Below are 8,096 nucleotides of genomic sequence, written 5' to 3'. Positions count from 1 at the left end.
TTTATTCAATTCAATAAAATTCATTATCTCTGATACGTTGATTGTTAGGATTTGAGTTTCTTCTGATTGTGTTTTTGTTTGAGAATTATGAATATGAATGAGTACTTGCAGTGGAGTTAAAATGGAACAAACTTTCAACACACAATCAAATGGAAGAATTTCTTTCAACACACATGTTTGTCAAGAAATTGAATGATTATATTTATTACAATGATTCAATTACACTTGCATGCATGTAATACAATCTCCCCCTCAGCCTGAGCTCACACTGGTTTGTTCGTACAGAATGACTTGTGAAGAAAGAGTTAATAGAACAGTACAGGGTACCGTTCTATTTATAGTACAGAACAAACCACTGAAGCATCTTTGCTGACATCACCATGAAAGTGACATCTAACTTCCTAACAACCTACAACCACTGATCTATACAAGCACTGTTATCTAACCACTGAATACAATACAATACAAAGAAGTAAACTAAACTACTGCTTCTCATTCCACTGTTATACTCCCAACAGTGCTTGTGTCTTCAGCATTACTTGAATCATGACAGTAGATTGAGCATCAGTGTTTAGCCTTCAACAGTCTTTAATAGTCTTTAGCAGTTGTTGAAGATCAGCAGTTGTTGAAGATCAACAGTTGTTGTAGACGAACAGTGGATGGAGGTCATCAGATGTTAGGGCCACTTCCAAGGGGAAAGACTAATGCAAACATCTGCTTATTGTGAATCCACTGATCTGATCCAGTTTTGGCTTTAATCAACTGTTCCTTTCTAGGGTTCAATCCCAACAGAAACCATCTGATATTTTCTTGACATTATTAATGAAAATTTGTCAAGCAGTTCTTCGTTTTGCATTATACTTAATAGGTGTCAGGGAAAATGTTACAAACAGCTTTCTGTGAAAGAAAAATCCCGTTTAACGTTCACGGGGTGGCGTTTTACAGAAAAAAGGTGGTAAGGGCTATTATATCTATGCTTAAAACAACATTGGTGGTGTGTGATGATGGGTCATTTAGGCGAGTATTCAAGGCCCTGCTAAATCTACAAAAAGACGAAAAGAAAAGGGTATAAGTTTTATAGCGATTTGTATTTAAAGTTTTTTAATTTTCATAATTCATTACTTGCAAATCTGCTATGAGTTTAACACGAAATGCATGTCTTACTTTTCCTCTTTGCAGATAATTGACCATATTAATAAAGTTTCAAGTGTAACAAAATGCAGCTTCATATTTGCTGCTTCTGATATCTTCAGTGCAAACATCTATGGTACCTTAAAAAGGTTTGATGCATTACAAGTATATACTTGTAGAATTAATTTTTTTAGGATTTATTTTAATATCATCTATAGTTTACATAGAAATTATGTGTCTTGAAGTTTTATTACCTTGAGTGCCACTGCAATGTCACATACTTTTTATGTGATTTTTAGCAGCAAAGCTACAATGAATTAATGATCCCTTTATTTAGTTAACTTATTTTGACATTGTAATTATTATATTCCATCTTTCATTGTAGGAGTCAACTCACCCAAGGCCATAAGGTGTTGAATACTTCAGAAATGATTTCAAAACTTGTCCACAGGGTAAGTTCAACTATATACTTTATATAACTGTATGCACTCTGTTCCAAAATGACAGTTAAAACCACTGTTGGGTTAAAACAGTGTTTTGAAACCACTTTTGAAACGACTGTTCGGTTAAACAGTGTTTCGAAACGACTGTTAGGTTAAACAGTGGTTTCAAAACACTGTTGGTTAAAACAGTGTTTTGTGGAGAAAACAATGGTTCTTTTTTTTCCAAACAGTAGTTTGACTTTGGTCAAACATTGTTTTAACTTTGGTCAAATAGTGTTTTAACTTTGGTCAAACAGACTTTTGAACCACTAAGAATCATATTTTTGCAAACACTTGTTTGACTTTGGTCAAACAGTGGTTTGACTTTGGTCAAACAGTTGGTTTGACCCATTCCTAAAATAAAAGTAAAAATTCAGAAATTAATTACCTTCAATTTATATTTGTTTTTTGGTTACGGCTGAAATCCGCTTATGATGATTGTTGCTTTGTCAATTAATCATACAAATAGGAATATTATACGGTTTTTTACTAAAAAAACTAGATTTGTAAATATAAAGTTGTAACTTGTTAAGTTCTTGTTAGATCTAAAGTTGGATTGGTATTGGTTCAGGCTATAGAACAATTAATTGAAAATTCACCTTTTGAGTTGTTTTTGGCTTTCAGGTATTGGTTCGGCCTAAAACAATTGAGAATATGTCCTCTCTTCGGCTGCTATGGTTATTTGACTGCAATCTCCACTTATGCATGTCCATTATCACAAGATCAATGGTTTAAGCATACCATTATACCCGACTTCTCCACTTATGCAGGTTCATTATTACAAGACTGTGGTTCAAGCATACCATTGTTGTCTTCGTTAGCGTATAGTTTATTTTTAGTTTTTGTCAAACCTTTATGCATGAACAAAATTAATAATAATATAAGTAACTTTCTTCAGCCTGGGAAGCAATCTCGGGTAATAACCTAGTGAAAGTTTTTATAAAAATATGAAGAAGTATAGAAGGGAGTAGGGAAAGTTTATAAAAAATATGTGAAACGTAGGTTGTTTATATAGGTAAAAAAGTGAAATAAAATAAAAAAATTATTTTAACTGTTTGAAAACGGTCGTATTTTGAAAAAGGAGCCTCCAACGAGCGTTTTTTAACGCACGCCTTGTGCATTTTTTTTAAAACGCCTAGGGGGGCGGCTATGGAAGGGGGGGGGGGCTTTTTTTAGGGGGAAAACGCAAAAAAAACTCCACTACGAGTGTTCTTACAACGGTTTTATAAATTTCTAATTAATATCGGCAAAAAGTTTATATGATATTAATGAATGTCAATTGCATGAGTATGGACCACATATTGTGTTAGTAACCACCAACGTGTACCATTGGTTTCATAGATGCTTGTATTTTAACCAATAACTTTTTTTTTATTTTTACAATTGAAAATGATATATGTTCAAAGCTTCTTGTAAATCTGCTGATCGGTTAGTAGATGAGATTCAAGTTCAATTAGTTGTGTATTAAAAGGCAATTTTAATTCAGCTGATTGTTGGTGTAACCATAAAGACGTGTTAGAGACATTGTAATTGTTTGCATACCTTCTTGTCAGCTTTTATTAAACTCCAACCGGAGAAAAGGGGGCAAAAGCAAAAGAAAATCTATAACTATTAAGATTCAATTTGTTTTGTTTCATAAGGAAATTTTATTTCAATATGATTTGATTGATATCTTAAAAACCTTTAGAGCATATAACATATTAAATACATATAATTATTAAATTTTAAGATTAATACGAACTTCATTATGTGAGATTTAATTACCATCGAATCATCTTAAATCCCAAATAGATGTTTTTTTTTTCTTAAAGGTCCATGGTGGATGTTTTTTTTTTTCTTACAGGTCCATGGTGAGTAAATAGTTATTAAGTTTTCGATATATATACTATGATGGGGTTAGGATAAAATTAAAACACCTATGAGTTATGAGAATTTAGAATTTAGAGAATTTGACTTTACGAGAAGTTAGAAAAAAACATTACCAAAAATTCTAAAAAAATCTACCTTTAAAAAAAATAGTTTTTTTTTTAATTTACACCACTCATGAGAAAAGCTTACAACTATTGTATATGCTAATTTATGCTGATGTCAGCAGTTGTAAAAAGTCAAAAACACCACTTTGATTTTTTTTTTTTAGCATTATCATTGTAACATTTTAATTTAGATGTATGAAAAATAGGGACAAAACTCACATGAGAAATTCAAGTTATCTAAGTTCTCAAAACTTGTAGGAGTTTTCTCTTGATCCTAATACTATGGTGAATAAATAGTTATTAAGTTTTCTGTATATATAAGAGCAGGCGGGGTGGTCCGTTATGGACTACCCATAACGCGTGATCCCATCACGAACACCGCCGCTGCCCATGATATAACGCGTTATAGTTTCAACGCGTTGAATCCATCACGCGTTGAAAGTTTGAAAAATTGGACGGTTGTTGATTCATTCAATTGATCAGCCCAATCATATTATTTCATCAAAGCATCTTGTGTCAGCCCATTATTTGTTTTGGTCCAATCACATTTTAATATCAAAATTGTTGTCAGCTAGTATATCGGTCCAAGATAGTGTATCGGTCCAATTACTGAAGTGTGTCAGCCCAATAAAATAAATTTAAAATGAAAATTAAAAAAATTTGGGAGTGATAGAATTCCATCACTAGTGATACCTCCCCTATATTTCTATCACTAGTGATAGAATATTGGGTGATAACATGACATGATTTGATTGGATAGTGGGAGTGATAGATTTCTATCACTAGTGACCACCCCTCCTCCCCTAAGGCCTTTAGGTATACTTTAACCTAACTAACTCCACCTAAGTAACACATAACTCATTTAATGCACTTTAATATTGAGTTTTTGTCTAAAAAAATAATAAGGCTATGCGGTATGGAGTACGTCCCCAGGGCGTCGAGGACCGGCGCCGCTGTGCACACCATGCCGCCCAAGCCGTCCTCGTCGTCTCCGTCGATATGAGGACGTTGGAGACGAGCAGAAAAAGACAAAAGATGTCTGGGGACCGAGATATGACCGTTCCAATTAAAAAAAAATTAATTTCAACTTTTCAATTAATTAAATAACGGCCACTTTTTCAAAATTATACCCAATTCACTCCCACTTTTATAAATATTAACCGCTTTTACACCATTTTTCACAAATTTTCACCCACTACAATCTCATATCTCTCTCACATTTTATAAACCTTCTTCCCTTTTTATAAAAACTCAACAATTTTTATACCATTTTTTACCCACTACCACCCCATCTCTCTCTAAAAAATTACCATGCCTTCACCTTCTTTCATTTTGTGACACCTGTGCCTCTGCGACCACCAAACAAATACCAAATTTATGAAATACTGTGTTTCATACTTGGGATTTGTAAAAAAATATGTGTATCGTTTGCACATATCAATTCATGTTCGATTTCAAGCTTTAAATCGCTTTCTGGAAGGTTATACGCGCACTGATGCATAAATATAACCAGTTTAATGCAACGAACACTCCGGAATATTGAAATAGGCTTAACATACCTTAAATAACCTTTACATAACTTAGAAATAAGTTTTGGAGGGTTTGGTGTGGCGAAATCAAGTTTATTCGCTTACAGGGACTAATTTCGACAAACTGCGAAAGTATGCCGATTTGTTCTATAACGAACATTCTGGAACTTGATCATAAGTTAAATATACCCTAAATATCCTTTACATAGCTTAGAAATAGGCTTTGAGGTGTTTGGTGCGCAAAAATAAACTTATTTGATCAACAGGGACTAAAAGCGTCAAAAAGTGCATAAGTTTGCATTTTCGCGCATATCTTACATTCTGAATATATCCGGATATCCAAAAATTTATGTAATCATTAAAATATTTTATTTTTGTGATTGGCATGATAAAATTCCATTCGTCGCTTAATTTGGATCGTTTTTGCGTTCGTTACGACTTCCGTCGTAATTAACCAAACAACGCAACCGTACGACCAAACGAACCAAAATCTGAGATATTTTTGAGCATATTTTAAGTTCCCTATACTTTAACATCATTTTAGAGCTTTGAAATGGGGTTAACGGGGCTTAAAAGTGCCAAAAATCAAGTTTTACAAGTGCAGGGACCATTTTTGAAATTTCTGGCCAAATTCAATGAACCTAGTCCAATTTTGAAGTGTTGATGGTTTTAATGGCTGGTTTTGGATGATATGGGCTCAAATTTGTTGGTTTTAAACATTCCCATGGTTTTGAAATCCATGAGCCCAAGTGGAGGGCCAAGATCAAAGCACGAAATGCGAGGAACGATCTTAACGGTTTACCGAATCCTATATAAACCCATGCCTTCACTTCATTTCAGCTCACACTTTGGTTCAATCAGCTCTAAGTTGAAGTTATTACTTCATACATGAGTTGTTTGAATCAAAACTTCCTAGCTTGGACCCTTTGTAAGTCTCTTTCGTGCTTTTTATGCGTTTTTAGCACGAAAGTCAAACAGTGTTTGACTTTCTGCTTTGACCACGAGTTGGTCAACACGAAGTTCGTTGAACTTCGCAACGTGAGCGTAATCATGATGGTTTTAGTCCCGTGTGACTAAACCTACTGATTACCACGTTGATTAGGCGTAGTGACGAGTCGTGGTTTCGGCCAAAATGCGTATTCATGCGTATTTTGTAACCAAACTACTCTTGGATATCAAAACCCTTTGTTTTGATATCAAAACCTGTTTTCTAACTTAACTAAACATGTTTTAACATGTTTAGCTTGTCACTTTTAGTATAGTGCTTGTATAGAGTCGTAAGTCAATCGGTCTTATCAACCATTTAGACTTTCGAACTAGACCCGTTTGGTCGATCATTAGGATCCGACCAAGCATGTTTAGTGACCGTAGTTGTGTAGGGAATAACCTTCCGAGGTTATACCTTATGGTCACTTCGTTTAGTTAGTTGTATGATAGGTAGTTTATATGCCTTAGGAAAATGACCAAAATGCCCTTTTTACGCATAAATTCATTTTAAGCATATGTAACCTAATTTTTATATCTAAACTAATTAGGTAACATTATTAGACATGTTAAGGCATATAATACTTGTCATAGGACTAGTTAGACGGTCCGAACGCGTTTTACGCAATCGACGCGTTAAAGTAGCGTAAGCTACCTAAACGGGTCGTAATGGGTCGTAAGCACTTAGGTTACGTTTCGATTTAGTATGTAGGCTTTGTTAAAACCATATCATATGAGTTCCAATACTTATTTGGTTTACGAAACCTCATCCTATCCGATCTTCTGATTTAGGTCCGGTTTATTTACGTAGTTACTTATATTAGGTGCCGATTGATTTCCGTGATCCCTCTAGCTTTGCTTGGTAGTTATTCAAGACTTCTAAGCATTCTCATGTGAGTACATAATCCCCTCTTTTACTGTTTTCAACTGTTTTGGGGTGGAACACATGTGCCTACTTGTTACTTTCATGCTTTCCATGTTTTCATATCATATACTTGCTATGTTCATTAGTACACTATTAGTACATGATTTCACTATGTTTTGCTATGTATGTTCACTTAACATGATAGCCCATTGTTTTACATTTTAAACTGTTCGAACCATTTGTAACCATTTGATGTATGTGAACCATTGGTAATCATTTGATATATGTAAACCATTTGTAACCATTTGATTGATGTGAACCATTTGTAACCATTTGATATATGTAAACCTTTTGTAACTGTTTGAACCGTTGTGTTAGGGAAGTGATTAGGTAACGGGGCGGGTGTAATGTGTTAAAAGCATGGTGGATACGCCGCTGGTACTTCCTATATATAAGTGCATTTAACACATTATATATCGTTGCGTTATCTAGATCACTTGGGTAAACGATTTTGAAACGATTTCACACAATGATGTTTTCTGAATAATATAACCATACGAGTTTTATTAACGAGCTTCTACGAGATGTTTTACAATTTGATTTAATAAAACAAATGTTTTGGAGTTAAGAATCATGGCTACGAGATTTTATAAATCATATCTAACTTGATTTGAGTTGGTTAATTATGTCGCAATACTATACTTTTCAAAATAAGGTTTTTAAATAAGTATTGCAACATGTAAAACGAGCCATGAATCTGACACTCACATAAAACCTATGTACTCGCCGGCATTTTTATGCTGACGTATTTTCACATGTGTTTCAGATACCATAGTTGATGATGTTTGATAATGATATTTGTGTACGCTCACATAGGAATGGACGAGGCCTTAGTGACTTAATAACAATGGAAGTCTATTTGTTCATGTTTTGTTTCTAATTCCAATGTAATGTAATACATTTAATTCAATAAAACGAAACTGTTTAATCCATGGTTGTGAAACAATGATTCTGTTACAACACTCCCCGATGTTTCCGCCACGTTTTGTTGTTTTACGTGGTCGGGGTGTGACACGTTTCTTCCAGTTCTTCATCTTCTTCGTCTACGTGGTATTCATCGTCTTCGGAAGAG

This window comes from Helianthus annuus, chromosome 11, assembly GCF_002127325.2.
Source record: "Helianthus annuus cultivar XRQ/B chromosome 11, HanXRQr2.0-SUNRISE, whole genome shotgun sequence".
Classification (NCBI taxonomy): Eukaryota; Viridiplantae; Streptophyta; class Magnoliopsida; order Asterales; family Asteraceae; genus Helianthus; species Helianthus annuus.
The sequence above is the reverse complement of the archived record's forward strand: the minus strand, read 5'-3'. Positions refer to the sequence as shown.